We start from the raw sequence: 8,799 nt of genomic DNA, 5'->3' as shown, positions 1-8,799 counted from the left end.
TGTCTTGTGTGTGTCTGTGTGTGTGTGTGTGTGTGTGTCTGTGTATGTGTTCTTATTTCCTTACTTACCTAGTTTGTAGTCTTCAATCCATGGGTTCTCGGAATCCATCGTCCTTGCTTCTGCGGAGCCCTTACCACAGAGAGACGCGGGACAGATACCTGCACATGGACGACCAAAGATCATGTATCAAATTAAATTCTATTCTTCATGAAGATACCGACATTGCAGACATACATTTTTAAAACGGTAACCTACAGATACCTACTACCGCCAGACACACTCATAAAAGTCATATGACCCTTCCCTTTATCTTCTCATATGACCTTAATGAAAAGCGACCTGCAGGCCGATTTAGGCTTTTATGAATAGATAGAGGTTCAAACAAACGAAACACGTGTAAACTGTGCATCCCAGACTTATCTTGTATCTGATTCTAAATAGACTGGTGTAGAAAAGAGTTCTATTTGTTTGTTTGTGTTAGTGCTTTTATTTAGACACGAAAAGTGCTCCATTCGGCCGTTAGTCTTTTTGTACTCAGTACTGATGGGATGGGGACGGTCTGTTTGTTTCTAACTTAGTGAAGTACAGAACGTCCTGTAGATGTGGAATTAAAGAGGGGACGAGTTTGTGTAGGGGGTGGTCATCTTGTAACAATTGTTTCAGGAGTTTCCCAGCAGCATCGATCAGAAACAGGGATGGGAAACATTCCTGTCCCCCAGCGGCGCGTGTAAAGACCGTCCTTACCTGCGGAGTACACATCTGTTCCACGGGACGGTAACTTTACCTGCGGAGTACACATCTGTTCCACAGGACGGTAACAGATGTGCCGACTCACCCGCAACTTCTGTCCGACAACAATGGTGCACCCGACTATCAATATGTGGGAAAAACAGATTCTCACACGTGAAGTGATCGCTCATATATTTGAAAGAAACACCGCAAGGGCTTTTGACGATGAGAAATAAGCTCTGTAAGTCCAGAGGTTCAAATGGGAAACAAACGGGTATGGGACATTTAAGATAATTTATGGTCTATCAAAATTCCTCAGCACATGGTACAGTTTTATCGCTTCCCTTTTCTGTTCTCCCCAACCGTTCTCGTAAAGCCGGCAGCCCAAAGTATGCATTTTGAGGCTCATATTTTGGGCTGCCGCAAAGGGAGCTTTAGGGGTTAGACGCAAGCTTTTAACTTGCACACGTAAAAAAAAACACACTTATGGAGAAGAGTACGAGTGGCCAGGTATGCTTGGCCAAAACGCGAGCAACTGAGCAGTATTGTGCATGTACCAGTTGAAAATACATAATACTTAACGTTACCTCCAAGACCACCGGCCCCCATTCCCTAGAACAACGTCATTTTGGAGTGCGGACAGACATGGTTGAAATGAGGTTACTATCGCTTGTCGCAGGCTTATAAAGTTACAGCGAGATCACCATAGAGATTAGAGTCAGGCAAAACAAATCAGTCTGTGTTTACAAATCTTTACAACATCATCTGATACAACATGCTTATGTCATGAACCCCCGTCCTAATCTGTCTTGGCAATGAGGTCCTTGGTCTCAGGAACATCTTCAAATAGGCGGCGATCGCTGAGAGACCTTACAGCGACCAGAATTGGATTTGTGTGATCCTTGAATTTATAATTGGACTGTAATGCAAGATGTGAAGGTATGATTAAAAGACAACAAAACACGGAAGAAAATGCGTTCTTTATCTATGACATGCCTTGAGCGATCTGTCAAATCTTTGGTGTATCAGCGGTCGCAGCCTCTAATGATCTTTAATAGAAAAAGGGGTAGCTTCTACCATTCTTCATAGGTAGCTGGAAAGATAGTACAAATTGGCCAAATAGATAGATAAACATGCCAGAGGGGTTACATGTGGCTGGCTAAGGAGCACTGTTAGAGACCTGTGGAGCCTGGTAGAGGCTATGAAGAGGTGTTTAAAACATGGCCAAATGGATTCCCGTGTAAACTGACCCGTGGAGCCTGGTAGAGGCTAGAAAGGAGGTGGTAGACATGGTCAGAGGGATTCCCGTGTAATCTGACGCGTCTTGTCTTTTGTGAAACACCAATTGTCATAACAAGTGATCATTTCCACAACAGTAGTACTGTCAATCATACGTTTATGTAGTTATTAGTGCCATTGTTTATCGATAAACTCAGAGCGCCGTTGCCTTGTTCAAGGTGGAGCGTTGAAATACTTGAAGCTTACATTTCGTGACATTTTTTTCTTGCCCCATATTCCCACATCTCTTTGTATGAACTGTCTTGTGATAAGGAAACCCCCTTGCTTGTGTCGATACTTCGTGTTTTGCGTTCGGATTCAAAGCGTGTTAAAAAGAGATGGTACAACATGCGTCTGACACCTGTCTTCTGTGTTACAGGGATTCCTGTGTAAACTGACGCGTTGTGACTTTTGTGAAAGAAAGTTTTCATAACATTTCACCATTTTCACATCAACAAGACTGAGTAAATCATATATAACGAAGTTCTTGTGTCCGTATCTAATCATAGACTGTGGAAGAGGTATTTACCTTAAACTGACCCGTTGTGTTGTTTGTAAAAGAGCATTTTCATAAAGTAAAATCATTTTCACAACATCAAGACTGTCAATCATAGGTTTATGAATTTGTTGTGTCCGTGTTTATGCATAAACTCAGAATGAATGCTGTCTTGACAAGAATGATCGTTCAAGTATTTGGAAGTTTATTTTTCGTGGCACGTTCTGCAATGCGGTATCTCTTTGTATTTGTTTTTTTTTTTCTTTTTCACGTCCCCTCTGTTACAGTTTTTTTCTCAGTGCTGACCTGGTAACTCGCATCGGGATCTCGCCGCTATCTCTACGGTGCTAAGAGTGTAGCCTGCCCGCCTAGATGACACCGGTGAATTCTTAAGGGGTTGGATTCAGTTTCGTTGCTCACGAAGTAATTAGAAAGCCCAGCTGAAAAGCTTAAGATTGTCCATTACATAATAAGACTTGGGTCCTAAGCCGACCCGCTGAGAATGGTTATACATGTACTCCCATTCTATTGCAGATCACTTAACGAATTCCATAGATAAGAAGAAAAAGAACGATTTTTTTACACGTGGTTTGTTTTCGTGTATTTTCAGCATTTTATTCTTATTTCGCATGATTTTCCAACTACAAAGTCAATGGTTGCATAAAGACATCTGAAGTCGTAGTGAGGTCGCAGCGCAATCGTCGTCTAGTGAATAGTCAGGCCTACGTCACTGGCTTGGAAATGTAACGTTAGCCTTACAATGTTGCTCAGTGCTGCTGCTTTATCTCTGTTATATACTTTGTCGGACTTGCCTCTTCCCCCATGACCTCAATGAAAAGCGGCCTGCAGGCCGATTTGAGCTTTCATGAATAAATAAAGGTTCAAACAAACAAGTGCTATACTCCAAGCAGAGGTTGAGTCGCCGGTAAAAATCCCGGCCACTGCTATCTCCGCGACCCAACCTCTGCTTGGAGAATAACTCTGTGCCCCTTCCTCGTCCGTCCCCTTCGCTCCCTTCACCGATCGCCCAGCCGGTTTAGGCTCACGGAATGTATATCAGATTGTACCGATCTTTATTCTCCACCCGAGACTGGCTATTTGTTACAAGAATGCTCCTCTGTTGTACCAACACCAAGTCTTCCGATTCTGCGGCCGTTCACTTCTCCCTGTCCACCATTCGATCCACGTGACAACTTGATTGAGAGAAAGCGATTTTAAACTTCATTGGGACTGCTTTCTCAGCGCCAACGTAATACACTTGTTTACATAATCTCTAAGTGGGTTAATAGGATCATTCTCACAGTAATACTTTTACAGTATCCATCTGTACACGTCTTACTGAAACCATCTGCGTTCTGTCACTTGTTGGGCAAACATCGAAGTCTGTAAGCCGAAGTAGGGGGCTGCCATGTTCTAAGATGTTTGCGGGCAACTTTAAGGCGTGACTAAAATTCGAAGCACGTCTTTAAAATCCGCACGTTAAAAGGACACAGTGTCTTCCTCCAACAATGCCATGCTTTCAGGGTTAGGGTGGCGTCCCCTAAAGCGGGTCAGAGGAAGGAATAGCGCTTGTCGAACATTTGATCTTACATGTAGTGTTAGTTCGCGGGTGACTTGCTTCGTGGGTTAGGCTTCTGGCAAACGATTGCCTTGTGCAGTGGAGTATGAATGAACTGAGGTTAGTCATTTGGACGCGTATGTGTAGTAGAACGAATGCAACAAGGAGGGAAAAGACAAGTTCGCAAGAGAGGGTCACATTTCGTCAAATATTTGCTCTTTCGTTCATTCAGATTGCTCACTTAAAATGAACAATTTCTAGCCTCGCACTCTTAATTTTCTCTCTCCACGGAATATAAATTATAATTAGTTGAGAAACGCGTGTGTAAATAGAATAAAAGAAAAACTTGTTTTCAGAATAATACTGGAAAAGGCCAAGCTCGAAGTTTTCTAGTGACTGTTTTTGTGTTAATAAAAGTGTATTTCATAGAAAGGCAATGAACCGAATGGGCAGCTGCTGCTCAGGCGTTCCATTTTTCGCGCCACCAAATGAACAATGAAGAAAATTTGTGAGCATGTCGCCCTGAAATGCGGTTGTAGCCGAAGGGAGAACACAACTATTCATGCTGACCTTTTTTTTCTGCTTTTACAATACTCGTATATTTTCCTTGCCTCGTTAAAACGTTGTATGGTGTAGTACTAAAGAGGTGCGGTGTCATAAAAACTTAGCCTATAAGCACGTTGTTACGTGAAGACAAGTTAAGGTTACGGGCATTGAGCCATGCAGATCTAACCAAATATTGTCACAAGACACTAAGCAGAAATGTTCCCCTAGTCTATACCAAACTACGTTGGCTTCGGGGAGAATAGTTTGCAAGGGAAGCTTGCCTATAGCCTATAATTTCGTTGTAGGGAGGGGGATGTTAACCTAGTGTCTATCAGGACTTTGGCCAAGTTAGGAATCAAAAGTCTAGCTGGAGTTAACTGGCCAGCTGGATAGACTACAAAAGACTGACTGAAATCCCTTGGCAATGTTTTCCCTACTTGACCAAATTCTTCTCTTTTGAAAGTTTTTTCATCCAGCTGACACGTCTGCTTGGAGGACTTACCTAGCTTCCCATAGACTGACTCTCCTGGCCAGTTATTCCCATTTTTGTCGAATTCTACGGCTTAGAACTATACGAGCGTAGGAAGGCCCTGCGGAGGCTAATCGTGCCCATTGCGGGCAAGTATTGTGCTCGTCCCCGCCCAAGGGGCCATCCCGTCTGCCTGGGCGGGCAGGGACACCGATTGCACCGGTGGCGCGTCCGAGTCCGCCCCGAGGGCACGAAAGGTTTGCTCCCCGCGCCGATAATTTGTCGTGTCGCAAGGGTCGGCACTATCGTGGATGACATGACGCCTTCCGACTTAAGGAGTTTTACAGCTATCACTCAAGACGCTTCACGGAAGATTTCTAGGCCTAATCTTGGACTTAGGGAGCGGTCGTAAACATCGGCCGTCTCAGACGACGCGACTGAGACCCCAAGCAGCTTCCCAGACGGTGAAAGCGACTACTCTTAAAACAATATATCTTATCAGATCGCAAGCCTGGCATTTGTGGAATAATCTTCGGTATTTATCACTCACGCTTCTACTAACGCTTCGTGAAAGAGTGTCTTCCGCTGTGGTCTCACAACTAAACGATGTAAACCTACCCGTAGATTTGTAGCTGTTAGCGAAAGCTACAATCGGCATGCACATGTGTGAGGTAGACACGGAAGTAAGGTGGGAACACACAGGCATAGATCACACAAACATTGGCCAAGGCCTTATGTGAACTTAGCCGCTGTTTGGCTACCCTAAACACCCAAACCTTGACAGGAAGGCGATATGTAGGTGTCTTCTTTAACACAAACACGTCTGTCCTGTTGGAAATACCTGACGGTCTTACCTTGGTTGATCTGCCAGGGTTCTGGCGGGGCGGCTGCGTCTCTCCCGGCGGCCTTCCTGTGCGAGTCCCCCCGCCGCGCCCTCCCACCCGGCGCGGTGGCCGACGAGGTAATCCCTAGCAGCAGGACCAGTGTGTGCGTCCAAATGTTCACGTCCATCGTGGCGGGAAAACTAAAACTCAGGTTCCCTATGATACGTCCGCTCTAGCGGATGGCGCAGAAATGCACCGGACGGTCAGTAGTTACAGCCGGACTTGAAGAAATGACGACCCCCAGTCACCGCCTGTCCTGTCTCTGCTCCCAGCACATGGTGCGTCCGAACTGCCCCCGAACTGATCCCTGGACTGTTTCTCTTTTTCGCAGAACACAAACAATAGGCGGTAATGACACCTGATTACTAGTAAGTGTCACTATCCAGGTGAGCGGACGCGACGAATCGGAGACCAACGATCGCTGAAACATTATCACGTGGAAATCTATAATATTATTCGGCAATTACTCCCAGGATAATTTGAGGCCGCGCTGTGACTGTACAGTGTATAGTACGGTTAGCCCGAGGCGATGTGCAGAAGCAGCTATGGTATGTATCATGTCCTGTAGTACGGATGGAGTGACGGCAGGGGCCCGAGGCACATCGCTACACAAACCAGCGGGGCACGCGCGTCAACAAACGGACCTGAACCCGCGCAGGGATCGGCGGGGAGGATTAGTGTGATGGACGGGGAGGATGCTCTCACTTCTGCCCCCTTCTTACCTCAAGACATTGCTGAGATGTCTTCCAAGACGCGTCACATTGGCGTAGCGCCAAGTTGGACGGCCTGGTTCTGTAATTTCACTTTCTTAATGTGAATTATCTGTTGTGAGTAGTCTCCAAGCAGAACCTACGGTGCCTTAGAGATAGTATCAAAGCTGACCAAGGAGTGTAGCCGGCCAAAGGAGATAGCCTGCCAAGGGGAGTTAAATGGGCACTATACTTAAGTCCCTTGCCAGCTTTGATACTATCTCTAAGGCACCGTAGGGTCTGCTTGGAGGTATGTTGTGAGAGCACAAAAAGAGATAAACAATTCCAGATTGGCACAAGTTATGTCAAAGTTTATTGTACAACAACTGCAACAGGGACAATTTAATGTTTATGTAAGATTACTGACTAGTAACATTATTCTAGGAAAATGGCAAAGCAGTGTAGCTGGCCTAGGAGTGCGCTCCTTTGCCAGCTTTTGATACCGTCTTATGCTACCGTAGGATCTGCTTGGAGAATACCTGGTCGGTATCAGGACAACTCGGCACCTGGGACGACTCGGCACCTAGCCAAGTGGGAAAACTTGGCACCAAGAATATGACATAAAATTGTGAAGGTTTGTGAGAAATGCAAGATGTTTAACTGCAAAACATTTCTCTCACTGCAATAACTTGTAAGTCATACAGTCGGCACAATTTTACGGACATTTTGAGGCTCTGAACGTCACTTCAAGGTACGTTAACTTTGAACGGCCGAGGCTCTGTCTATAACAGATCGGTCATCTCAACGCGTTTTTGAAACCTACAAACAGTTGTAATTTATGACCAAGAAAATATATTGAACTGCTTATTACATCTATTTTCATTTGTACTAACTTGCAAACACGGTGATATAGAAGAGAAGTAGAGTGACATCGTGAAAGAAAGCCGATATAACAACTAAAAAATGGCGTCGCCGGCGCGGCCCGCAACATGTTTTGGGGATCTTGTATCCTAAAAATGGTCTACAAGTCAGGTTTCAAATACACACAGATGGAGTCCCAAGTAATAATCACAGAAGAAAAGCTGGTGCCTTTCTCTTGACAAAGGAAAGTTCACGCCACCTACTTAGCATGTGTACAACTGCCCTGTATCAGTCTATTATGTCACCGTTTGTTTATCAACTCACCGGTCACACGTGGAACAATGGCTCATTGTTTCTGTACTGATACCTGTGATAGACACAGATCGGCCACACTGATGCTAATGCTCTTCTTTCTTCTCCGAAACTGAGAAACTTTCGTGGCGGGATATTCAAAGACAATGTCGACAGTCAAAATTACTACAAACATGTTTTTGTCGTTTGTTAATCCGCCTTTTTTGTACTTTCTTTTTATCATGCATTTCCTAGATTCGAAGTGTTTTTTCCATCTTTCGCAAACTTTTGTCTTATTCCTTGGCCTCTTTTCAATAACTGTTTTCGCTTTTCAAGATTAGGCAATACTCGTAACATGTAGCAAAACGTACAAACTATACATTGAACATAACAACTTGATCAGTCTTTCACTGGAAAAAATGGGTTCAAATGCAGTCAAATCCGGGCCGTTATCTTTCCGTATCCTTGAAGGATACGATCGTTTACGGACAGATGCGAGCGGAATCTGTTACGGATCCGAAATTTCGGATTTTCTCGAATCCGGACTAATTAAACACGGAAAAATACGAAATCCGTATTTTTGGCAAATACGGTAGTGGATCCCATTGGTATTTTTTCGTATCCTTACCGTGGAGAACACGTCGAAACGTCGGTATTTTTCCGTATACTAACCAAATCCCAAACGTATTTGCTACGTATACGTAGATACGAAATTCGGACTTTCTCGGATTCTAACCAAATCCGAAAGCTGTATCCGCCCGTATTTTAGATACGTTTATGCAGATACGAAATGCGGATTTTCCCGGATCCTACCAAATCCGAAAGCTGTATCCGGCCGTATTTTGGATACGTTTATGCAGATACGAAATGCGGATTTTCCCGGATCCTAACCAAATCCGAAAGCTGTATCCCCCGTATTTTGTCTAAGTTTAGATAGTACATACCTACGGAACAATTCAGATTTCGGATTTTCTTGAATGGGATCCAAGAAAAGTATA

The sequence above is a fragment of the Branchiostoma floridae genome, chromosome 9 (assembly GCF_000003815.2).
Source record: "Branchiostoma floridae strain S238N-H82 chromosome 9, Bfl_VNyyK, whole genome shotgun sequence".
NCBI classification, from domain to species: Eukaryota; Metazoa; Chordata; class Leptocardii; order Amphioxiformes; family Branchiostomatidae; genus Branchiostoma; species Branchiostoma floridae.
This window is presented reverse-complemented; position numbering follows the sequence as displayed.